Source organism: Meles meles, chromosome 5 (assembly GCF_922984935.1).
Source record: "Meles meles chromosome 5, mMelMel3.1 paternal haplotype, whole genome shotgun sequence".
Classification (NCBI taxonomy): Eukaryota; Metazoa; Chordata; class Mammalia; order Carnivora; family Mustelidae; genus Meles; species Meles meles.
This window is the reverse complement of record NC_060070.1, coordinates 151,455,735-151,481,572: the sequence shown is the minus strand read 5'-3', so window position 1 is coordinate 151,481,572 and position 25,838 is coordinate 151,455,735. Positions and strand designations below refer to the sequence as shown.

Genomic DNA, 25,838 nt, shown 5'->3' with positions numbered 1-25,838 from the left:
CATTGAAGTAATGGCCTCCGTGATGAAAACGAGCCGGCTGTGTCCGGTCTGGAGCAAGAGCAGAGGGGAGACTTGAAAGGCCCGCCACTAGGGCAGGGGCCTCCGTGGACAGCAGGAAGACAGCTCCTCAACACAACCAAACAGGAGATTTTTCTTTTCCTCAGTCCTCCAGGCTGGACATCATGGTCGCAAAGCCGTCTTGGGTCTCTGAAGATCCCCTCTGTTCCCAGAAGCCCTTGCTAGAGCCTCATGTTGGGCTCTCGGTGTCTCTAAGGCTTAGGCTCAGACTCTCACTAGGGCGTTTACCGTGTGATTGGGTCAATCCGCAGCTCAGTGGGTCCCCAAAAAGTCTGTCTTGGGACACAGGTATGGCATTGGAAAAGGTCCTCATGGGTTCCGTTTTATCGTGTAGTACGCCACCCGGAAGAATTTGTTCTGTCTGTCATTACAAAGTGGTCTTACTACAGCAGTGGGCCCAGGCGGAGGGCGACGACCACCTGTGACTCCCTGCGGGGGGGTTTCTCCCGGAACCCTGGTAGGTGCCAGAGCCTTCGGTTCCCGCGCTCTCGGATGTCATGTAATCTCTCCGCGCCGCATGGGCAGACGCCCCCGGTCCACGCATTCCCACCTGGATTTCACGTCTCCAGGTGTCACGCTTTCTCCTTTCTTATTTCCCGGGCTCAACCTTCTCATAAATCTCAAACTCCAGGAGCCGAGAGCCCTTCCTGCCACCACTGAAACCGACTCCCCTCGCTTCGGAGAACCGGGAACGGGTGTCCGCGCTGATCCCCTGGAACTGAGGGCGCTCAGCGCCCCAGACAAAAATGCCCCTCCCGGCGCGGCTGGGAGCGCCTTCTCTCCCCCCGGGATCCCAGTCCTACACCTGCAGCGTCCGCTAGGCTCCTCCCCGCCTTCCTCCACCTCCCACAGCCCATCACTTTCGGTGGGAGCGAAGTCACTGCCTCCCCCGTCCTGTGTGCGCCCACGAAGGAAAAAAACAAAAACAAAAACAGAAAGATCCAAGGTCCGTTATTTTCCAGACTTAAACTTGCGGTCCCGGGGCCCAGCGGCTGCCATCCGGTGGTGGAGACCGCGCGGAGGACAGGAGGGCGCGGAGGTGGACACAGGGTGCGCTGGCGCGCCGCGGCCACTCCCCGCCTAGTGCGCGCGCTCCGCGGCCCCGCTCCAGCCGCCCGCGCGCTCCGCGGCCCTTCGTTTTTAATTCAAATAATTCCACAGGCATCTCCCCCCTCACCCCCACCCCGAACAATTCCTACCACCGCGCGGGCTCGCTTCCCCCGGGGTTCCCTCCTCATCTCCGTCCCGCACGGTTCAGCCTGGTTCCTGCGCTCGGATGCCACCGTGCTTCCTGGCGCGCTTCTTCGGGAGCCCTTCGTGGGTCCTGCTGTGACTGCGGCTCGGCCCACTTTTCCCGCGGTGAACGCGGATCTCGGAAGTACGAAGAAGCGCTCTGAGCAAGCAGTTTCCGTAGTGTAGTGGTTATCACGCTCGCCTAACACGCGAGAGGTCCCCGGTTCGAAACCGGGCGGAAACAGTGGGTCTCTTTTGCCGCCACAGCCCACCACGGTCTCCACCGTCTGCTCCCGGAGGCCGTAGCTACGGAGCCGGCGGTCCCCATCCCGGGAGCGCCAGGCAGCCCCACGGCAGCCCTGCGGGAAAGCGCACGCTCCTCTCCGGGAAAACGCGCAAGGGGCAGTTTCGGCGGCGCCAGGTCTTTGTATTGGCGACTTTCTCCCCTTTTCCTCCCGCAGAGGAACCGGTGCCGCCGCGCCCCGGCCGGGGCCGTCTGGAGAAGATTTGCTCTGCGCTCAATCCTGTTCGGTGTTAATGCCCTCGACTTGCCCTGTGTTCGCGGCACCGGAAAGTGAGTAACGAAGCGGAGACTCGCGCCTCGACTCCTGGAAGGAAAATTGGAAGAAGTGGAGAACGCGGCAGGGGAATTAGCTCAGGTGGTAGAGCGCTCGCTTAGCATGCGAGAGGTGGTGGGATCGATGCCCGCATTCTCCAGCTTTTGTCCGCCCGAGGCCCTCCGGAAGGAGACTTCAAACCTTCTAGCGCCCCCAAGAAAATGAGCAAGTGGCGGGCATTTTCAACACAGTAGTGTTTGGGCCGTTTCTTTGAATTTTGACGTCTGGGCATGGTCCAGCCGAGGCTACTGACGGACCTACCAAAGGTACGCGTGTAGATGGCGGGTTTAAAGACCTGTTTCTTCGGCGGAGACGCGATCCCGAAAGGATGAGCATACCCTCTTGCTGTTTTTCTCCCTGTGTTCCCCTGCAACTTGGCCCTCAATTCAACCCAGTCCCGGAAAGTGCAAAACACATAAATCAGATTCAAGAAGTTCAGTAAAGCTCAAGAAGGATAAACCCAAAGAAAAATCGCGTCTGGGCACATCACAAGAAAATCGCTAAAAATTAAAGAAAGGAAAAGAAATTGAAAGCTGCCAGAGGACAATGAAAAGATGTTGCGTGTTTGTGGATTTATCAGAAACCACCGAAGCTAGAAAGGAATGGAAGAATATTTTTTAAACGCTGAAAGAAAAATAACTCAATCTGAAATTTTATCAGTAGCAAAAATATCCTTCAGACATAAAGGTAAAATAAATACATTCTCACTTGAAAGCACACAGAAAATTCACTGGTAGCAGAACAGCTTTTTTTAAAAAAAGATTTTAGACTGAAGAGAACTAATAGGAAATTTGGAACATCAGAAACAAGAGAACAATAGCTGAATAGGAAATATCTGGGTAGATACAATCGACTATGATTCTCTGGAGTTCTTTCAAGATTTCTACTATTTTTTAAGTAAGCTCTTGATGACTGACAACAAAAATTATAACACATCATATAAATATACTATACACACAACACCAAGGGGTTAGAATAAAGGGACCTAAATGGAAAAAGTTTCTATGTTTGACTTGAATGGTATAACACTCATTCTAAAATAGACTGTAAAATGTTAAGTGTGTATATGGTAATGCACATACCAGTCACAATTAGTAACCTAGACTAATTGCTAAATAGCTATACAGAGATATAGCAATATATATATATATATATATAGAATAGTAAATATGTTCTTAAAAAGCCAAAAGGAAGTAGGAAGACAGAAATAGAAGAATGAAAAACAGAGGGAACAGACCATAAACAAAGTAAAAATAATAGATTTATATACAAACATACCCATGATAATGTTACATGTTACTAGTATAAACATCAGCTACATACTGGACATAGTCAGACCATATTAAAAATAAAACATGGCCCAAATATGTGCTGACTATAGGAATCTCGCCTCAAATAAAATGGCTTAGATAGAGTATAAGTAAAAGAATGGGGGAAATTAAACCACAAAGCAAAAAAAAAGTTTGATACAAACATGTATCAGACGAAGTATATTTCAAAGCAAAGAAATTTTCTGCATTGAGAGATGTTATACAATTATTTGGTGCATGTTACCAAATAGATGAAACTGTCTTAAATGCCCATACATCTGGCCACAGATCTCCAAAACTGAAACAAAGTTGATAAAGCTAAGAAAAAAATGAGATAAAGTAAGAAAATCCACAATTATAGTTGCAGATGTTATCACATCTCTCTATTGGGGTGCCTGGGTGGCTCAGTCAGTTAAGCGTCTGCATTCGGCTCAGGTCATGGTCCCAGGGTCCTGGGATCCAACCCCACTTCTGGCTCCCTGCTCAGTGGGGATCAGCTTCTCCCTCTCCCTCTGTCTCTCCCCCACCTCATGCTCTGTCTCTCAAATAAAAAAAACCCAAAAAAAAAGAGCTTTCTGCCTATCAATTAATAAATTTAGTAGATAATAAATCAAATATATTGAAGAACTAAACACCACCATCCATCGACTGACCTTATAGAACAAAAAAAGAAAGAATGGTCAAAAACTGCGGGAAAAACAAGATCATATCGAAACTAAAAAATCAAGAATGGCAGTGTGCAAAAGAGAGTGATGCTATTAAAATTGATATTATAGAATGAGTTATTTATCTGTAGATGCCAGGAAGACAAAGCAGTGAGCCTGGGAATGGATCCTTTCTTGTCCATACTCACCCTTCCATCTCTTGAAGTCTGGAACTCATCAGACTCCTTCTGAATCCCGTGAGCCTAGCACAGTGCCTGGCAAAGAACAGCTCTCCAGCAAAAGTGCACTAAAGGAATAGAAAAGAAGTTCTAGAATCAAAAGAATCGCACAAGAACAATGTTCAGTAATTATTGTCACTGGTGGGATTTGAAGGAGGACAATGAGTCGGTATTGACTTGGAAGTCTAAGCCCAAAAGGCCAGCACACAGGAATTTGAAAGTTGGATATTTGTGTATCAGTGAATGAACTACTGCGGAGAACAGAGACATCTTGGGTTGGAGCAGAGAAAGAGCTTACATTTTGGAACCTAAAAAATCTGCTTCTTGGGTCAGGTTTTGCCACTTAGGAGCAATACTTAATGTATCTGAACCTCCATTATATGTGGGAAGTGCAGATTTTGATAAATAGTTTTGTTGCCAAAATCCAGTTGGACCGTATGAGATCATCTCCGTGAGTCTCTCAGTGTAACTAATGGTACCTGAGAAAGCAAAGCGAACAGTGAGATTTCTATTAAGTTCAGCTTGTATGTTTTGTAGGGAGAATGTCTCCAGTCACGTAGATGTAAGTGGAGATAAAACAGACTAAGACAGAGAAGTTTTTGCTGTAGACAAGTGTGAAGATTATTTATTCGCTTATTCATTCAGTCAGTCAACCAATCAGTGAACTACTATCAACTAAGCGCCTCCTATGTTTACTTTCAACAAAGGACACCGCAGAAGATATAAGATAACCTGAGGTCTCTGAGGGTAGAAAAACCACATCGTTAGAACAGCAGAGCAGCAAAAGACAGGCATACCTGCCCCCAGTCCCGCAGCCCAGATGGACCTATCCTTGCGTGAATCCCAGAAAGGCTTGGATTTCACCGGTCATGGGTGTGAAATCCTTTGGGTGCACCATTGGCTTTTATGGAGTAGTTTTCAAGTAGCATTGACTGTATTCCTTAATGCTGGAAACTAATAAAGCAGCGGTGTTGGGAAATAATACTTGATATTTCACTTTAAATGGGAGGAGCTATGCCAAGTTGCCCTCTTAGCGCAGTAGGCAGCGCGTCAGTCTCATAATCTGAAGGTCCTGAGTTCGAGCCTCAGAGAGGGCAGGCTAGTCTGTTTTTCTTCCCTGTTGCCAGGCTAAGGTTATTATGGTTAAAAAACAGGAACAGAAAGTAGTTATCGAATATTGCCTGATAAGGATTTTTGAAGACTGATGCTGTATCTGCAGAGGATGGTTAAATCAGTTTTGTAGTTCGTTGGGCTTCCCAGTAGTTTCAGGAAAATGAAGGCAAAGTAATTTGGATTGCACCAGAAACTACAAGCTATGCTGTATTTGCGGTCTTCCTCTCTGTCTTATGGAAGCAGCAAGGGAAATTTCTCTTCCCACTTCCTGCTCTGAAGGTCACCCAACCAATTAAGGGGTGAAAGAAGTATAAAATCATTTATTCTCTTAATCATTCAACACATATTTCTTGATTACATATCTTATTAATGGAGGGTTCTGGGTGCAGTAATCACAGAGTGAAAACAAGGCAAAAATTGCCTCCCTCCTGGAACGCCATCCTAGTTGGGAGGTGTGAGGGAAATGGACAAGCAGCAAATAGGAAGAATGCATAATGAACTAGTGATAATGTTTACTGTGGGGTGATCAGTAGCCAGCTGAGGGGCCGGGAGTGTGGAGGTGGCTCCGTCCACTTCCTGGGAAGAGGAGAGCCCTGACCGTGAAGATACTTTCTCCTTCCTTCTCGATTTCATTCCACAATTTGAAAGCCGTATGCACTGGCATTGTTCTCTCTTGAGCTCAGGCAAGAAAGGAAGAAAAGTAATGTTAAGGTTTTCTTTCGTGGTGGAGAAAAGGCCTTTCCCCTAATTCCTGATACAAAATCTCACAATTTCTGACAGATGATTAGAGTGAGAAGGGATTTCTGACCCCCAGAACATCAACTTTTTTGTTGTTGTTCTTTCCTGACCGTTTTTAAATTTCTTTAAAATTAAGTGCTGAGTAAAAGCCAGTTTCAATGTTCTCTTAAAAATTCTTCCTCCTCCTCCTTCCCTCTATCTTATCCTTGTCCCAGGATCCTAGTGTTTCCCTATGCCAGTCTTCTCTTTCTCTGGAAGTTAGGAGACGGATCAAGCCCTCTCCAGTGACCTGGGCCACATTGGGAGGGGATGGTGGTGTAGGTGGGAAGCCCAGAGATGCTTTCCCACATTTTCCTCCATATCTCTAAATCAGGTAACAATCACAACCCTATTTTTATAGTGAGATACACAACTTCTGAGAGAGCCCTATCATTCAACTGGGTCCCCCACTCACTAGTAACCTTTCGTTTGCCTTCTGTCATTCAAGATAGTGAAATTGTTTCAGTGCTAGATCATTCCCACGGTGACATACTGTAGGTCGCCCTTTGCCTCCACAATCCCTGATAGGATTCCTAGTTTTTCACTCTGCTTGTGCTGAAGTCACGTTTGAGATGATCTACCCTTAGTCGGGTCCTCTTTGATGGCAGTGAAGTAAATGGTACCAGGTCAGACCCATACAACGAGTTAGGGCATGTGCTTAGAATGACCATAAGTCAAGAGGAGGATTAAAGAGGGTTAAAGCATGAGAATTGGGTCAAATGTTAGAACGCCTTCTTTGCACTCAGAGCTGGGGGGAAAGACACCTGTTTTCTCCAGTTAGGACCCTTTGTTCCTTCTTCATAGGCACCTGTGGCCCCCAGATCTTCTCTCCTGAACTCAACTCCAAGAAATACTGGATCTTTTTTTTTTTAATGGTAATTTATACATTTCTGGTTCTTATTTCACACACAAGGCAGCTCAGGCTTAGTCTTTGACCAATTCTCTCTGTCACTGAGCTACAGACGAAGAAGGAAAACCTGAAAAGAGCTGTAGAGAGAGTGACCGTTGTCCGCACTGGGCCATGCTGGCCATTTCCAACTCAAGATTCACAGTTTTTGGCTAGCAGTAAAGGTAGACGTCCTACTCCTGTTTTCTGGACAGAGACACCCTGGTGAGAGGAATGCCTCTCCGTGACTTTGTAATTGAGATTTATGGGGTCACTCAGCCTGGGGACGCAAAGAAGGCTGGTGAGGGTCACCAAGAGAGACAGGATGCCAGAGAGAATTTGTTGGTCTGAGGTCTCTGAGTAGTATGGGTCTGGAGGTGATCACACAGACCCAGACTGTCAGGGGGAAAAAAAGGTTGTGGAACTAGGGGAATTCTTAGAGAAAAGCCATAAATGGAGAATAGAAGTAAGATCTTTGGGTAGTTCTTTTTTTTTTAAGATTTTATTTATTTATTTGACACACAGAGAGAGATCACAAGTAGGCAGAGAGACAGGCAGAGAGAAAGAGAGGAGGAAGCAGGCTTCCCGCTGAGCAGAGAGCCCGATGCGGGGCTCGATCCCAGGACCCTGGTTTAGGACCTGAGCCAAAGGTAGTGGCTTAACCCACTGAGCCACCCAGGTGCCCCTGGGTAGTTCTTCTTTAAGGAGATTCCTAACCTATCTGCCAGGACCCACTCATTCATTCATATAACAGATACTTTTAAATGAGTGGATTTATTCTTCCATTCATCAGACTTGAATTCAAGATCTCTTCTGTATCTGCCCTCCTGACTCAAGACTTCTAAGTGCCTTTGACTCCTTCTCCCTCAGATCTCTACACCCAGTGTCTCGACAAATACTGTAAATCCTCCCCACATACCTCTCCAGAATCTTTCTCTATCTTCCCATTCATCTATCCCTTCATCCATTCCATGGTGTTTGTGAAGAATGTATTCTGTGCCAGGCAGCAAACAGGCCTAACCATACAGAGAGACTCCTGCTACTGTAATCTCACGAGTTAACAGGATAAATCCCTGCCCTTCCATAACTTCTTTCGTTTCTCTTCAACTCTAGTTTCCTCGTTTCCAGCCTCTTTGGCATTCCAAATTAAAAACCTTTCCTAAAATGTTACTTCGATTGTGTAAACCACATGCTTGGAATTTTTTAAATGTTTTTAAGCCTCCACAACCCCCCTCTCCTTAACAATCTCTCCGTGTCTATTACACACATGCCCCGCTGCAACTGAACAGGTATGTTTCTTAACACAAGAAATCCTACATACACCCTATGTTCACTCCTCATCCGCACCCCTCCATTGTTTATTTCTTCATTCTGATATGATTTCTCCTCTTATTTCCTGTAGCTCTGCCTGTTTGGTTTTGGGGGTGTGTTTTGCTCGGGGGTTTTGTTTTGTTTTGTTATTTTTTTTCGGCTCTCTCCCATGCTGTGCATACGGCACCGCTCCATGACATACCTTAGCAAGAACTGAACACAGAGCTCTGATTTTTTCAGGAGGCAAGTTTCCTTCTATTCTGGGCAGCTCCCGCTGAAAGGAATGAGTCACAATCGCCCTTTGGTTGTTGTGTTTTTGTTTTTGTCTTTAAAAAAGCAGATAACCATCCTAAACCAGCTGTGACACCTGACCCGGGACATTCTGGGGGAGTCCTCCCTCCCCCGTGTCCTCTTCTGGTCCTGCCGTCTGAACCATGCGATTTGGAGGATGCTAGAGTTTTCCTATGGCTGCTTGCTCCTCCTTACTCTGGGGCAGGGAAATAGGTACCCATTGCTGTCTGGCCCCGGTCGTGTTGGAGAAGATACGCTCTGTTTTCATATTAATGGTTTTGACGTTTCCCATATTCCAGGCTGCTCAGAATAGTGAACAATGAAGTGGAGACTGGTAAGGTGAAAACCTGGAGAACAAAACCAGAGAAGACAGGGGAATTAGCTCAGGTGGTGGAGTGTTCACTTAGCATTTGACAGGTAGTGGGATCGACTCCCATATTCTCCAGATTTTACCATTTCCACCCCAATCTCCGGCTCACAACCCTGCATCTTCCAGCTTATTGAATGAACTGAGAAAATATTAGACATTTTGAACACAGTCATTAGGATGCTTGTTTCCCCCTGTGGGCAAGCTCAAAGTCAGGCCTTTGCACTCTCTACCTGCACTGGGTAACAGATCTATCAATTTGTCGTTTACTTTCTGTTTTTTCAGAGGAGCTGTGGTCCCGAGGGACGTAGCCAGTGGCTCTCTTTCTCCATTTCCCCACAGCTTGGCCCTCTGTGTGGCTCAGTCCTGAGAAATGCTGGGCAGAGCCGGGAAGGAAGCAGCCAACCTTCTTATCAGCAGACTGAGACGGTGAGCCCCCAGGTGACCAGACAATATTGGGGAAGACACAGGGAAAGCAAACACGTAAAGCTATTTATGAGCTCTTGAAGGCACTCTCGAGCTTGAGCAAGTGCCTCTGACCCTAAACAACACATTGCAGACTTCGAGAACTGCAGCAGGAACCCACTGCCCGAGTCCACACTGGCCACGGGGCTGCACACACTCCGGAAATCTCCAGATCGTATCGTAAAGGCTTTGAAAATGGAAGGACCTGGAAACCACAACATTTAGAAGGCTGCTTGGTACTGGGAATGTGAACACAAGACAAAGTGCCTACAAAAACAAACGGGCAGCATTCGCCATAAAATTTGAGTGAGACACGAAGTCTTACAACATAGAAATGGCCTATAGTCTGAAGCTATTCAGCGTAAGAAGATCCAAGAAAGTCCCAAATCACTGGGAGGAGGGGATCGACAGACACCCGTTCTGGGACGGCACAGGTACTACAACCATCTGGCAAACACTTCAAAGGTGTGATGAGTAAATGCTCTGAGAATTCTTTGGAATGAATTGCTAGAAAATTTTAGCAAATCATCCAAAGATGTAAATCCAAATTGAAATTTCAGAACCGCAAAGTGTATTCGCCAAAATTATGAACAGAAGCACTAGAGTGTGCCGGTAGCAGGAGATGACTGAGAAAAGTTCAGGGAATATGAAGATAGAACAATAGTAACAACCCGATCTAAAAGATAGAGAGAAAAGAGTTTTTTAAAAGATGGACAGAGCCTCAGGGACAAATAGGAAAATAACCAATTCTATTTACATCTTTGGAGACCCAGAAGAGGAGAAAGAGCTTCTTGATAAAAGAAGAATAATTGAATTCTTAATGGCCAAAAAATCCCCAAATTTGGCAAAAGACATAAATCAGATACAAGAAATTCAGCAAACCTCAAGCAGGATACCCCTGAACAAATCCACACCTACACATATCACAGTTATACTCCTGGAAACAATAGGGGAAAAAGTCCTTGAAAGTTTCAAAGCAACCATAGGGTCATGAAGAAATGACATCTCATTTATTAAATGCTGAAAGAAAAGACACATTAAGCCCAGAAGGCTAAGTAGAGCCAAACTATCCTTCAGACGCAAAGGGGAAAGAAATACATCCTCATTTCAGGGTAAAACAGAGAATCTGTTGCTAGCAGTAGTGCTAGAAAAGAGTCGAACTGTGAGACAGCAAAAATGAGGCCAGAAGGAACTTAGATACAATGAATGAATAAACAAGAGCAGAGATAGGAATTACCTGGGTAAAAGGAACCACTGTGATTCTCTCTTGAGTTCTTTAAAGTATGGCTGATGATTGAAAGTGAAATTACAACATCGTCTAATGGTTTTCTCATTGTAGCTACGTGTACCACACACATAACATAAAGAGGTTAGCGCAGAAGGACAAAGGGTAGGGAGGTGAGGCACCTGGGTGGCTAGACAGAGTCAAGGGTCTGACTTTGGCTCAGGCGTCCGATCTCAGGGCTCTGGACCAGGCCCTACCAGCTCCCCCCATCTCTCCCCCTAGCCACCCCCACACCCTATGCCCCTGGCCACAGAGCTTCAAAACTCATAAACAAAAGCTGAAAAGAAAAATAGAAAAGTCCACAATTACAATTGCAGACTCAGTACTTCTCATTGTTTGATCGATCCAGTAGAGAACAAGTCAACAGACATTCTGAAGAACTGAACACCTTTCACCAGTGGTTCTACTTGACTTTATAAAGCAAAATCACAAGATCGATATGTTGCCAGGACCCTGGGCCTTGGGCCCTCGACCCAGCCAGGCTTGAGAGTTGCCAAACCTGAAAGAGTTGCCAAAGGTTCTTGGTCCTGTCAGGGCAATCCAAGGACAGACACACAGCAAATCAGATAAACAACACAAGCATGAACGTTTATTAAAGTGAAAAGTACACACTAGTGATATGGGGGGGGCAGAGGACGGGAGAGAGAAGGAAGGGGAGAGGGAGGGAGGGAGAGAACTGGGTGTGTGGGGGGTTGGGTTTCTACCTTGTTGACAGCTGTCCACTATAGGGTGGAATCTTTATCCAGAGTTTTGCCCTTTATCTTCCTAACTAACCCAGCCTTGACAGGGTTTCCTGTCGTGGCGCGGCCATCTTGGGCCTGCCTGGTGGGATCCGGCTTCTCGCGGACACTGCCAGGACGGGCCCCTGACCTTCCCCACAGCCAGCCGTGGCCTCCTCCTTGCTGGCCTCCGGGCCTCAGTAACTGCCTAACTAACAGACAGAAGGCCCAAAGAGTTGAGAGGAAAGCAAGATATCAAAACTAAGAAATCAAGAGTGGTCAAAGTGTGGAAGATTGAAACTGATAGTCTAGAAAGAGTTATTTACCTGTCAATGTCAGGGAGGCTGCAAGAGGTGGAACCAATATGCGTGTCCATATTTATCCTTCCATCTCTTGAGGTCTGACACAGTCAGATTCCTCTCTCCCATCTCCCAGCCTCAGCCTCATTCAGCCTTCTAGACATTCCCTGACTTTGGATCTAGAGGAGATGCCCTGTTCTGATCCTGGTACCACCACCTTGATCCTGGGGGCACGTCGAGCCATTCCAAATGAGTCTCAGGGATACGTTCAGAGAAACGGGACCAAACGCCATGTACTGTAGTCTACTCTTCAGTGGACCTCGGTGCACCGTGTTCAGACATCATGAGCCCACACGCCTGTAAGGTCCATTTGAAGCACCAGTCACGCTCTTTCCTTCAGGCCTGCGCATATTTCTTTTGTTCTTCTATCACTAATGCAGACTTTTTAAAGTACTTAGCACCAGGCAATAAGCACCCTGCCGCCAAGGCTCTTTCAATCTCATGGGGAAGATGGCTGAGCCACAGACATTTGCAACTTGGTAAATGCCACGAAACACATGTTTTTCTAGAACTCTAGGAATTTTGGAAGGAGCACAAGGCAACCCCAGAAAACTGAGAGAGGCATCAGGAATGAGATGCCTCCTGGAAAATGGTTTTGGGTCTAACAAGTAGCTGGCCAGGCAGAGAGCAGTGAAAGTTTGGGCGATCTGTATGAAGCATCTCTTTAAGTCCAGCAACGCTGGAGTCAAAGGTGAGAAAGGAGTGAAAAAATGGGGTGAGGCCATGGCCTGAGTTGCCCTGAAAGGCTTTGCTGGCCCTGCTCAGGCCAAGGACAGCCTTCCCTGCAAGTAAGCAGGTGCATAACTAGAAAAATTCACCTGAGGAGCTCGTCATGGTTGAGGAATCTCTGGACATCGTGGGAAATATAAGAAGGCGGTAAAGCCCACCGTGCCTGTTTTCCACATTGTTCAGTGTTTCTGTTTCCTTCTCTTCTGAATCTCCCAGGACAAGACTTTGGAGGCACAAAACCACAGCTGATCTCTCTACACCCTGTCAAAATTAACGAGCATGCATTGTTCTACTTCCTGAATCTCTTCCGGATTTTTAGACACAGCATTTTTTACGAAGCGGGCCCAAAAGAAGCTCACGTGGCCCGTACGGGGATCGAACCCGCGACCTTGGCGTTATTAGCACCACGCTCTAACCAACTGAGCTAACCGGCCAGCTACCACCATAGGTCTCCTATCTTCAGTTACATATCAAAGATCAATATTATGCCAATCACTCTCAAAGGAAGTTTTCTCTTCGAATTCATCTTGGAGCTTGGAAGAAGTTATGACCCCTGGTTCATTCTAAACCCGAAATTTCAGTTAAAATACAGTATTACGAGGAAAGTTCAAATGTCGTCTGCTGAGGTGTTTCGTGACCTTGGGTCTTCGTGAGCGCCTATTTAAAAGACAACCTCACCATCCTTCATCCTTCCGCGGGCCCGTTTCCTTCCCACCTTTCTACTTCGCCTCCAGAGCTCAGTCCCACGGGGTACCTGGCGGAAACCACCGCTCCTTGCTCTCCACCTGCTCCCCTGCACGTGCTTTCTCGCACAATTCCCACCGGGTCCTCCACCCGTTTCCCTTAGAGGCAGAATTTTATCTCTTCGCCCATTTTTACCTAATTTGGAAAAGCACGCGCATGCTTCTATTTGCAAGTCACTTTAGACAAACACGTCCCACTGCAGTCTTTGGGTCCGCGTTTCTTCCTGAAACAAGGTAGTCCATGGACACCTCGAGCACAGAAGACTCCGCTTTTAAGTTCAGGCTCACGGCCTTTCGGCTGAGGGGCAGACCCGCAGGGAGGGCCGCGGATCTGGTGGCGGGACGAGGGGGACCCCCTCCGCTCCAAGGAGGAGCCTTGGGCGGCCGTTCTCACCGCGATTCCTTTCTGGAAGCGTCTGGGTCTTGCGCAATGGATGGGGCTGGAGCCCGGTCCGGTGCAGAGCCGCGCGGCTGTGCGACGACAGGACCCAGGACCGCGTGGCAGGGTGGCCGCGTACCGAACCACGGAATAAATGAAGGAGCTCACATCACCGGCTGTGATGGCAGGTGCGCCGCCTCCGGGCCCGGACCGTGTTGTCCTGCTGCTTCTCGTGCCGTTTGGACTTGACTCTCACTCTCTCCAATTCCCTTTTCACCGGCTGGCGGGCCCGCGCCCGGGTTTGGGGAGGTGCGGGCGCCGTCTCCGCGCGCAGACACTCGGGCTGGTCCTCCCGCAGCCGGCCGACGCGCTCCCCGCGGGACCGCCGAGCCCCCCGAGCCCTCCTCGGCCGCTTCCTCCTCCTCCGCGCCGCCCGACCGCGGCCCAGCCTTGGGCAGAGGCGGAAAAGGAACAGGAAAGGAAGCTGAAAGAAAGGCATCCTGTCCGTGCCCTGCGGCTGGTCTGAGGGCCGACGGCTAGAAAGGGGAAGGAAAAGACCGAAAAGAGAAACAGTGGGAATCCGCGGGGTTGTTGCGCCTTCTAGCAGAGCCCTCCCGCCCTCGAACCGCAGGGCAGCCGTGACTTTATTGCTCAGTCGGCATGATGAGCGTTGTAAACTCAGCACCAACTCGGTGGGTGGAATGAGCAAGTTGTCCGTGCGCCAGGGTCCCACGACTGTTCCAGAATCTCCAGAGAACCCGGCATTGTGCTGCGTTTCCTTAGCGTCACCTGTTTGCCTGCGAATTTCCCCCATGAAAGAACATCTCGCAGAGGAAAGCTCTTCCCCCTCTTGCCTCCCAATTTTGAACTTGGTGACTAAACCCAGTGATCATTTCCCCCAACCTCGCCCCCACCACCACCGCTGGTCAAAACCCTTGGAATCTGGAAAAAAAAAAAAAAAACTGAAACAAATATTTTGAGTCGTCAGAAAAACAAAAACATATATGAGACACGGTGACCGGGATGTGGAGAAAAAGGAAACTTGGTGATCTGGGGAGGGAATGTAAACTGTGCAGGCGCTGGTCCAACCGTCTGGAGACTGCCCCCAAAATATTAAGAAGAGAGCTACTGTATGACCAGTGATTCCATGACCCAAAGAAAATGAAAGCATTAATTGAAAAGATATACGAACCCCTGTGTTTATTGCAACGTTATTTACAATAGCCAAGATACGGCCACAAACTAAGTGTCCATCAATCCAAGAATGGATAAGGAAGATGTCGTGCTCCCATATATGCCATGGACTATTAGCCATAAAAAAAAAAAGAGAGAGAGAGAGACCTTACCATTTCTATCAACATGGATGGACCTAGAGGGTATTATGTCAAGTGAAATAAGTCAGAAAGACAAATATCGTATGATTTCACCTACAGGTGGAATCTTAAAAAGCAAACAGCGACAACAAAAACAAGACAACAGACTCGTAAATGCAGAGAATAAACTAGCGGTTGACAGGGGTGGGGTGATGAAACAGACAAAGGTGATTAAGAAGCACAAACTTCTGGTTAGAAAATGAATAGGTCACAGATAAAAAGCACAGCATAGGGAATATAGTGAATAATATTGTTATAAAGTTGTATGGTGACTACACTTAGGATGAGCGCCCAGTGATGTACAGAATTGTCGAACACTGCGTTGTACCCGGAAAGCTAACAGAGCACGGTGTGCCAACTGGACCTCAGTGATAATAGCAATAAGAGCGCTGAGAAAGAAGGAAGGGGAAGGAAGGACAGAAGGAAAGGAAGGAGGGAGGGAGGGAAGGGAGGACAGAAAGGAAGGGTGAGAGGGAGGGAGGAAGACAGGAAGACCTCCAGCCTGGGGTGCCCGCGGAATTCCGGGACACCCGCTCTCTCAGATCGGTAGGGGGGCCTTGAGAGAGACGCTGTCGGGGACCCCGAGCCCTCTGCGGGCTTTCCACCGAGGGCGGCTGTTTTCCGCGCGCCGGGAGCAGGGCCTGGGAAGCAGACGGCCAGCGGGGATGGAGGCCGCTCCGCGCCCCAGCTACCCTGTTCTCACCTGGGTTCCCGGTTCTTCCCGCCCGCCGAGCCCAGCCGTCCGCGATCTGTCCGGGAGAGCTCCCCACCCGGCGCCCCCAGGTCCAGGGGTGAAGGCGGCCGGCAATCGCTGGCACTGCCCGGTTCTGCGCGCGGGGCCAGGCGCGAACCCCAGCGGGAATTCAGCCCCGGGGCCGCCGAGCCCCGCGCGTCTCCCGACACCAAATCCCTGCGGCTGGAAAGAGGGACGCACCCGGCGGGTTCTGCCACTGACCCCAACTCGGGGTCCCATCCCATCCCTGTTTAGCTTGTGGAACGTTGGAGAAGTCCTTTCACTCCTGGGCTTTCCTCTTTGTCACAGGAAGTGTGATTTTCGAGTCGCTGAGGGTTTTCTTAGCCTAGGTCCCCCGACGGCCCGCATCCTGGGCTGGGTGACCCTCGTGGTGAGTAAAGAGGACAAATTGAGAAATGAGCAAATCGAGAATTCGCCAAAGCCCTAGGACTCACAACACAGAAGTGCACTCACCACGCTGAGCAACACGAACTCAGCTTGAATTGAACCCAACACTGGCTTGTTCAGACCCCCTGTTCCAAGACAAGCCCAAGCAAGCGGGTGTCACCCTGGAGTTGTCTCCAGCCGTGAAAAGAATGAGCAGCGTGAACACACTGAGTGAGCAAACCGTGAGAAAACCAAGAACAAGGTTCAAGGAAGGCTTGTGCTGGGCAGCCTTGAGAGAGCACAGTCGGGCAGAAACCTTGAACTCAGGCGTCTGGCCTCCGGAACTCAGGCGTCTGGCCTCCGGGACTCAGGGCGTAAGGGTGTGTTTTGAGCCCCCCAGCTTCTGGTATTTTGTTATGCGGGCCTAGGAAACTGGTAGGATGAAACGGTCCTATATTGCAGTTGCGGGGATGGTTACCTGCCTGTACTTATTTGTCAAAATTCATTGAAATGCGGGCATGTACAGATTATGCTTCCGTCTTGTGATACTTCTTTCAAACAGGCACCACAGTATGGACCGCGGTAAAATAAATCACCATAAATGAGTTCCCCAGCCCAGTCCCTTCTCTAAGAAAGCATTGCTAGACTCAGTGTAAAATTCGGTAGATAAACTCCTAGCTCCAGAAGGAAAGAGACAACGGCAGATCTCAAGTCCCCTAATACAGGAACAGTCAAACGATCAATAGATCCCAGAGAAGAGACGGCTTATTTGCAGGGACACTAAGTGGAAGTGGCAGGGAGGTCTCCTGACGGCGGGAGCAACCTGGAAACGAAGTGGCATGGGAATGAAATTTGCGTCAAGGTGACAAAAATAGGCAGAAAAGCAGAGACGTCAGGGGGAATTAGCTCAAGCGGTAGAGCGCTCGCTTAGCATGCGAGAGGTAGCGGGATCGACGCCCGCATTCTCCAGCTTTTGCAGTCCTGCCGGGTTCCCCCGGTTCCGGGGTTTATGGGCATCGGGTGACGTGCACCGGGCGGACCTCTCTTTAGCTCAGCCCTTCCTCTGTGTGCTTCCCTGTTGGTTTAAAAGGAAGGAGGGAAAGAAAGGAAAGAAAAACCGAAATGTGACATACAAAAACAAAAAAGGAACAAATGGGACAGAATGTCTTAGAAACACAAGTTTTGGGGCCTCGGCTCAAAGTTGGTAAAAAATGTTGTGTGTCTGGGAAAACCAAACTTTCTCCTTTGGAGTCGGAAGTGTGAGGAAGAGCCTGAGAATGGTGTCAGGAGGCACAGGCAGGAGAGTGGATTTTCTGATGTTTTAATGTTTTTCCTTTTTTAATAATGACACAGTTTATATTTTATAAATAGTAAATTTTACTACTTAACTTTTATCGTGATATTGCTTTAGTATTTTATTCACAGTGACAACCCATGTTCAGGTAGCAGATGTCAATTTGTCTTCTATCAGATCCTCTAAAAGCTGGCTGAATGGAAGGTCTAGACATCCTAAGGAAGATGTGGTTGCCAAGTTGGACCAGAGAAAAGGGGATGTGGACGGAGGAGGAAGAATTCAAACAGCAATGCAGAGCCCCTATTTGTTTTCCCTTTTGGCCATGAGAGTCTTGAGGTCTGCAGCAAGAAATTTTCATAAGTTTTTTCATGAGGAAATGGAGACTGTAGGCTATTGCTAGGAATGTTCCCTGCAATAGCTCATAATAATTGCTCAATAAATTAATACCCGTGCTGCAGTGTCTGTGTAGGTCACTGGCCTCATCCTCTGGGTCTGGTGCTAAGCTAAGCAGGGGCTTCAGGAATGAATCTACAGGACAAGATTAAGACTCTCAAAGCACAATCCTGGTTCCCTCCAAGGTTCTTCATCACTCCCTGAGCCCTACAGGAGAAGAGTGCTGCGTGCAGCCCCCAGAATAGGGGTTCGCTGAGAAATCTAAGAAATCTCCACTACAGACTAGCCTCCCTGGGGACCACACTGAGGCTTGGATCAATGTTGAAATGGAAGTAGGGAGATCAAGATCTTTCAAAGGGATACTTGGACCGTAGCAGATGGCCTGCGACAGACAATATAGTAAGGTCAAGTGTGTTGATTCTATACCCAGAATTGGGGGGAAAAAAAGTGGAAGAGTGTTTACTGCCCTTAGAAAGGAGAGGAGGGAACTTGGCCATTCTTTCAGGCTGATGGCAAACTATTATCTCGGACTCACTATCCCCACAGATACTCAGTACTGGGAAGGGACTGATGCCGGTGTTTGCCTTCTCTGCCTTTCCTTAAAACTGTTATTCCAACAAACTGAGCAAAGCTTCACTTAGACCTACTGGCCCCCAAATTCTCTCCTATCCGCTCCTCTCATCCCCACCCTGGGCTACAGCTTTCACCTTTGGGAAGTTGAAGAGAATTAGGTCTTGGGTTTTCTGGGGTTTCTCTAGGAAATGGGAATAGGACTTTCCAGCCAGCGGCCTGGCCTGGGGATGTGACACGGAAGGCTTGAGGCCCTGGACTGGGAGAGCCCGCCCCACTGCTTGTCTTGGGCAGCTGAGCCTGCAAAGACCTGTAATGACCACAACTCTGGAGCAGGCGGGAATAGACACGGTGTCTCCACATCTGGAACATGTTCTCTTTACTTCCAGGAGATCAGGAAAGTGAAATTGGGAAGTGGGGACAAGGCTTTCCAAGGAAGTCCCCATTCTTCACTCTCCAGTGTCTGATCATCTCTGCCCTCCATCCAGGCCCCGCTGGTCCCTCAAGGCCCGAAGTTCCCAGCAGCCCCCAGGAACCAGGAAAGTGAGAGGCCTGTGGTCCTTCTGCGCATGCTTAGTATTGGAGAAGTTCTCTCCCACCCCCCTTCCTTGGTTTGCATATCGCCTGTTCTATTTACAAACCCAGAGCTTCTTACCTGGGAAAAGATCCAAGAAGCTTTGACACGTCTGTTGTACCCTTGTCACTGGTCCTCATGGAGACCCTTGGTCCATCTTCCAGCATCCCTCCCTTCCCACTCCTGCCCCAGGCTTGGCACTTCTAAGTACTCAGGTCTCAACCCAAATTGTCCTTCTTCAGACAAATATAGCTAAAATGTTGCGTGCACGGTCTCTCGCTCCCAGTTCTATCTTCTTCACAAACATTATGTCCTCCAGAAAGTAGGTTTTTAAGTTATTGCTTTGTTTTTCTCTTTCCTAGAACGGGAGCTTCCTGAGTGCTCAGGCATGGTCTGTACAGAGCGCTGAATCTCACTGCGCCCCAGCGTCTAGAGCGAAGGTTCACATGGCTGCTGCCTGGACCGGGTGGAGTGGGTAGTGCAGGAAAATCAAATGCCAACTAATTCTTCAAAATATTATCCCACCACAGCTCCAAAATCTTAAAACAACATCCACTAATTCATTTTGCTTCTTCCTTGTGCTTTCTTCATCTTCCTTTTTTTCTGACATTTCAATGGCAATTTTAGGTCGTGCTTTTTTTTTCTTTCAAATGACCAACTAGATTTGCTATATTCTAGCTAATCCCCATGTTTCTATTTAGCATTCTTTTTTCTTGCTTTCTTTAGAGCCTTTCTTTTTCTTATTCTTTATGTTAAACGCACAGGATTTTTATTGTAGTACTCTATAATTAAAGAGTGTTCAAGGGTAGAGTTTTAAACTGGAGAGCAGTTTCTGCAGAACCTAAGAAACAGGTCATTGGAAATTCCCATTTTTATGATCTTTGAAATTCCCATTTTTATGAGTCTGACGGTATGCTTTTGATTTTCCTCTAAGGAGCTCATTTGAGAATTAACATTTTGCTTGCTATTGTGTTATTCTTTTAATGATATTGTCTACACTTTTTTGTACCAATTTTATGTATCAATATATGATTATATACACAAGGTATGGATGTGACATTTGAGCCCATGTATGAATGTTAATATTGATGACTAAAAAGGAGAAATTCAGGGACACCTGGGTGGCTCGGGCGGTTGGGTGTCTCCCTTTGCTTGGGCCATGAGCCCAGGGTCCTGGGACTGAGTCTTGGATCAGGATCCTTGCTCAGCGGGGAGCCTGCTTCTCCCTCTGCCTCTGCCTACCACTCTGCCTGCTTGTGCTCTCTTTCTCTGACAAATAAATGAATAAAATCTTTTTTAAAAAAGGAGAAATTCAGACATTACACACCTCATAAAGTTATGCTCACAATACCTCTCAAATTTTACTGTTGAAATATTTGAGGCTGAAGCTAAGTGAGCTTCTACCTCTAACCACCAGTTTACATGAAATAGAGCAATTCAAGAAATATGTCAAGGGACACCAAGAAGAGGCAGTTGAATAAATCCACAAGGTGGGAAATTATGTAGGATAAAAGATGCAGCCCCTTCAGCAACTGTTGGCCTAACTGTTCTTCTGTACCATACTAGAATAGTGGATACATGTTATACATTTGTCAAAACCCATAGAATATATGAAGCGAGTGACCCCTAAGGTTAACTATGGACTTCAGTCAATAATAGGAATGTATCAATATTGAGTCCCCTGTTATAACAAATCTCACACTAAGCACAATGTTAATAACAGGAAACTCGACAGGAGGAAGGGTGACATTGTTTACTGGGAACTATGTACTATGTACTGGGAACTATGTACTTCCTGCTTAATTTTTCTTCAAATCTGAAAGTGCTCTAAAAAAATAAAGTATATTACTTAACTAATATAACTAATACATTAGTTAACTAATAACATTTTAAAAAGAAAAGCAAGGGATTGCCTATAGATGAAGAGACTTAAAACACTAAAGAAAGTGGATTTTTTTTTGGTTTCTTAGTCACTTGTTAAGGGAGGTTGTGTCTGTGACAATCAGAGGTCTGGAAAAAATGTGGATGTTAGATCATATTCAAGATTATTCATTAATTAGCAGCAACCACCATATACACACAGACATAATGTTCTCCTTGAGCTAATTCCCTAATTCCACTTTCAAGAAGTTGGACACCTGGGTGGCTCAGTCAGTTAAGCCACTGCCTTTGGCTTAGGTCATGATCCTAGGGTCCTGGGATGGAGTCCCACTCAGTGGGGAGCCTGCTTCTCCCTCTGCCTGCTCTGTCTGCTCTTCCCCCTGCTTGTGCGCTCTCGCTCTCTCTCTCTCTCTCTCTGATAAGTAAATAAAATTAAAAAAAGAAAGAAATTCGCAGATTTCCAGCCTTATCTCTACCACGAAGTTCCAGAAAGAAAAATGTACATGAATGTCTAACCGTCCTTCAGTCCACAGCTTACTACAGGACAATTGCGTGTGGCATTTCATTGAAACTGCCTTCATTCAGGCCACTACGATCTCCTCAAAATTGTAAAATCCAATGGGAACTTCTTCTGTATTTCATCTTACTTGGGGTTCCAGTTTCTGAAATACCCTCCAGCTCTCCCCCTCCCAAGTGAATGATTTCTTCCTTGGGTTTAGACAGGCCCAGTGACTTCTCCTCAAACTCTTTAGGGTCCTTTGTGTCCCCACTTTTTCTCCATCTTTCTCTATGAATGTTCTCTGAGGTTCTGTCCTTGGGCCACTTCTTATCTTGAGCTAATTGTGGGGGGATCTGTGACCATTCTTTTATTGTACGGAAATAGATCTATAAATGTGACCTTCTGGGGCGCCTGGGTGGCTCAGTGGGGAGGCCTCTGCCTTCGGCTCAGGTCATGGTCCCAGGGTCCTGGGATCAAGCCCTGCATCGGGCTCTCTGCTCAGCAGGGAGCCTGCCTCCCTTCCTCTCTCTCTGCCTGCCTCTCTGCCTACCTGTGATCTTGTCTGTCAAATAAATAAATAAAATCTTTAAAAAAAAAATGTGACCTTCTTCTCACCAAGAGGTTCAGGACGATTACCTTACCCCCATGCTATCCAACAGAAATATGCATCATATGTATACTTTTTAACCTTCTAGTAGTCCCATGAAAAAAAGCAAACAGAAAGAAGTGGAATTAATTTAATACTGTATTTTATTTAGCAATATATCCAAAATATTATCAATTCAACAAGTAATCAATATAAAATTATTAACGAGATGTTTTACATTCTTTCTATCATGTTAAGTTTTTGAAATATGGGGTCTATTTTACACTTATATAGCACATCTCATTTCACAGCATATTTCAAATACTTTATAGCCACCTGTCACTGGAGGCTACTGTATTGAGTGGTCCAGCCTGATACAATTCATTTCTCCCTGCTTCATTACAAGCATTATCCATATTCTGGATGGCCACTTCTCCTGATTTCCAACATTTATCCATAATCCCTAACTGATATCTCCACTTGCACATGAATGAATATTTCAGAACTAATAGGACATGGCAAGAACTTAATATTTTCTTTCCCCAAACCCGCTTTAGTGAGGAGTATCAGTCTTGGAGAAAAGTACCACCATTGGGGCGCCTGGGTGGCTCAGCTGATTAGGCACCTGCCTTTGGCTCAGGTCATGATTCTGGGGCCTGGGATGGATTCTCCCATCAGGCTCCCCCCTGAGCAAGGAGTCTGCTTCTGCCTCTGCCCCTCCCCCTGCTTGTGCTCTCACTCTCTCTCACTCAAATAAATACATAAAATCTTTAGTAAAAAAAAAAATTTTTTTTTAAACACCACCATCCAAGCAATGGCCCCAGCCAGAGACCTAAGGACTTCTCTCTCCCTTATCATCATCTGCATTCAGTTTTTCACTACATTCTGTCAATTCTATCTTTCTGTCTAACTTGGAAACACTAGCTTCTTCGCGTTTTTCCCCTTTCTTTAACTCAAGTGAATTTTGTCTTGGGGCCCTTGCACTACTATTTCTTCTGCGTCAAGGCTCAGGAAGTCTTCACAGACTTCCCACATCATTTTCCAGGTTATTTAGGCTTACCTCAAAATCATCTCCTCACAGCACTCTTCCCTGAATCACCAAGTAGTTACTTCCATCATATCTGAAACTATATGGTTTATTATTTTGTTTTCACTTTTATCTCCCCATACAAGAATGTGAAGCTTATGTCTGTCTTGATTGTGACTGAACCCCCAAGACTCGTAGGTGATGTGGGGCCCAGAGGCTAACAGTTGAGAGAGGCCCTCATGCCTTGTATGGGCTAAATGAGTCTAACTTGACTGCCAGTTCTCGGTAAAGCCATTCGGTGTCTCTGCCTGGTCCGCTGAGATGATGCCCTCATGCTTCTCCTGAACTTTGAACTCAACCGTCATCTCTTCCAAGCCATCTTTTGCACAGATGGCAAAGTTTCTCATTTGAGAAATGCAGATTCAGCCATGTTGCAGTCCAGGGTAAAATGGTGAAATGGTGACCTTTTGCTGACAAGACAGCGCTCAGAGCCCCTCATCCTCTGGAAGGTCATTCCAATCTCCCTTCTCCACAACTCGACCACTTGTTAGTTCTCCATTCCGGTTGATTTTGTTCCTCTGGGACCTTGCCTGTGCCTAAAATGCCCATTTCTAAGTTAGTTGTTTTGCTCTATATCCAATAAAATGTAATTGCAGGTGTGGTCTTGAGAAGATGAGGAAAGGGGAAACCAAGAGCAAATGTTCTTTTTAAATTTTCTGATTAGGACAAAGTGCAACTTTCTGCTATCGCCGCCAGAAGTTCAGCTTCTGAGGGAAAAGGGGAGGGAAGAGAAAACCAGAAGCCTCTACCTGCCTGGCTTGGGCTCAGTGGACTTGAACAACAAAAAGTCCACCATTTCTTTTTATGTCTAAAGGACAGAATGTTTAACTGGCATTTTAAACTTTTAAAAAATTGCTTATCTTGAATTGCATATAAACGATCATTTTTCCTGTATTCGTGGTCTTTCCCCTTACACGTGGACTAAACACACTGGGAACAGATGTGCAAACACAGAGCCTGGAATGGCCTACCCCAAAGCCACCTCCCGGACAGCCACGATGTCAGCCACAACACTCAGGTGATAATCACAACTTTGAAAAATATGAAAGGAGATTCTGGAATCCCTGTATTAACTCACCAGGCAGTTCCTGATGTGGTCTTCCCCAGATGGGACATGCTGGGTGACCCTGGGAACTGGGCACCCTGGTCAGAGGACAGAGCTCACACTCTTGCCCAGGGCACTGTCTGGGATGTTGGGTGATTATTCGGTCCTTGCTCCACTTGGGTGACCTTAAAAGTCATTTGTGGATCAGAAAGACAGGATCATTTCTTATTATCCAGGGGCCATCCCTTTCCCAGGACCTCCTCGTGCCATCCGCATCACCCTCAGAAATCTTGGGGCTCGGCTCATGTTCAAAATGTGAAAAGGTTGTAAGAAAGAGCTGGAAGGCAGAGACTGTCCCACTGCCCAGTCCCACCGACTGTGTCCTCCCACCCACCCCCCACCCCCCGACTGCCTGGACCTCTGGGAAAGGATGGGGGTGGAATTGCTTTTCTGCTGCGAAGCTTTTGCATATTTGTTTCCATCTCCAGGAGCTTCGAAAACAAAAGGTGGGGGAAACTATCTGGGTTCTGTGTATGGCACAGACAATGGCCCCTTTGTTTCCTTCTCTGATTTTGAAGGGTTTCTGAAGGTACCGCCCAGGACTGGCATTACATTTGAAATAGGGAGGCCGGCCCGTGGTGATGGGGTCCCAGGCAGGTGGAGCAACACTCCGTTAATCACAGACTTCCCAACACTTCCTGCGTGAATTTCAGTTTCTACAAATGCCACTGGGGGTCGTAACCTTCCTTGCCTGACTCTCCGGCACTTTGCAATCCCCTCCGCAAGCCAGGCTGTTTGGAGATCCGGCCCCCGCCTGTTACAGTCTGGCTTCTCTCGGTCCCCGTCATTGGCCTTCGTTTTTCCCCAGGTTAACCCCCCACGTAAATCCCAGATCCGGTTAGCAGAGAGGGGCTGTCACCACTGAAATTCACTTCTCAGGGATGCCTGTAACGGGGCTGGTGGTTGCCTCCCGCCCCCCTTCACCGCGCACCGCCGACCTCCTCCCTCTCCGAGCTCCTCCGCCCGCGTGGGGACCCCCACCTCTCTTTTCCTGTGTCCTTCCCCGGCAACACGCAGTCGGTGGGAATGTGGGTCAGGACATCGCCAGCCCTGCCATGCGTGGAGCCAAACGGGACAAAAGGGCAGAAAGAGTCAATTTCCTACGCTGCGAAGATGTCCCATACCTCCCCGTCTTCTTTGTGCGCGGACAAGGTGCGCACCTGCGCGCGGAGATGCCCCTCCCGGCCCAGACCCCAGCGCGCGGGGGAGGCGCCCGCGGCCAAGTGGGCGGAGCGCAGCGCCCGCGCCCCCGCACGTGGTTGGGCGCGCAGGCTCCCCGCGCTTCACCCGTTGCTCCGCGGAGGTGGGATGGGGACCCGGCCGGCCGCTGTGGGAAAGCTCTGCATCTCACGTGCCGTCACCTTTCTCGGTTTAGGACCGGAAGACACTGCCTCCCAGCCGCGAATCGGCGCAGCGTTCCCGAGAGGCTCCTTCGCTCTAAAAGGAGTCGTGGTTGTCACCGGCTGTGGACCAGCTCCCGGACAAAAACACATGCCCTCTCTGAGGCTCGAACTCAGGACCTTCAGATTATGAGACTGACGCGCTGCCCACTGCGCTAAGAAGGCTATACAAGGTCCACTTTAGTTAGGCTTTAAAGGAATCATGTAATTTCTGGAAACCATGAAGTACCCGGTGAATAATTGTGCTTGACTTTTGGCCGCTATTTTCCCTCTTACTTCCTAGCGATCTGGATCGCCTCTCCCTCATAGATACCGATGTTTTAACGGCCCACAGCCTCCTCTGTCGGAGTAGTACACTCAGTAAATAGTAGTTGAACGAGTATCTCCCCAACATGTCCAGACTCTATACCT

The 25,838-nt window shown here is 47.6% G+C and overlaps 6 non-coding genes across 6 annotated transcripts; 4 read left to right on the top strand and 2 right to left on the bottom strand.

Annotated features, from left to right (window-relative positions):
* The first annotated feature begins 1,482 nt into the window (after positions 1 to 1,482).
* Positions 1,483 to 1,555, top strand: TRNAV-AAC. Its single transcript has one exon. It is a non-coding gene; the product is annotated as a tRNA-Val (tRNA).
* A 400-nt stretch (positions 1,556 to 1,955) lies between these two features.
* On the top strand, positions 1,956 to 2,028 carry TRNAA-AGC. Its single transcript has one exon. It is a non-coding gene; the product is annotated as a tRNA-Ala (tRNA).
* Positions 2,029 to 5,145: 3,117 nt separating this feature from the next.
* Positions 5,146 to 5,218, top strand: TRNAM-CAU. The gene has a single exon. It is a non-coding gene; the product is annotated as a tRNA-Met (tRNA).
* Positions 5,219 to 12,783: 7,565 nt separating this feature from the next.
* On the bottom strand, positions 12,784 to 12,857 carry TRNAI-AAU. The gene has a single exon. It is a non-coding gene; the product is annotated as a tRNA-Ile (tRNA).
* A 4,077-nt stretch (positions 12,858 to 16,934) lies between these two features.
* On the top strand, positions 16,935 to 17,007 carry TRNAA-AGC. The gene has a single exon. It is a non-coding gene; the product is annotated as a tRNA-Ala (tRNA).
* An 8,512-nt stretch (positions 17,008 to 25,519) lies between these two features.
* On the bottom strand, positions 25,520 to 25,592 carry TRNAM-CAU. The gene has a single exon. It is a non-coding gene; the product is annotated as a tRNA-Met (tRNA).
* Positions 25,593 to 25,838: the final 246 nt, after the last annotated feature.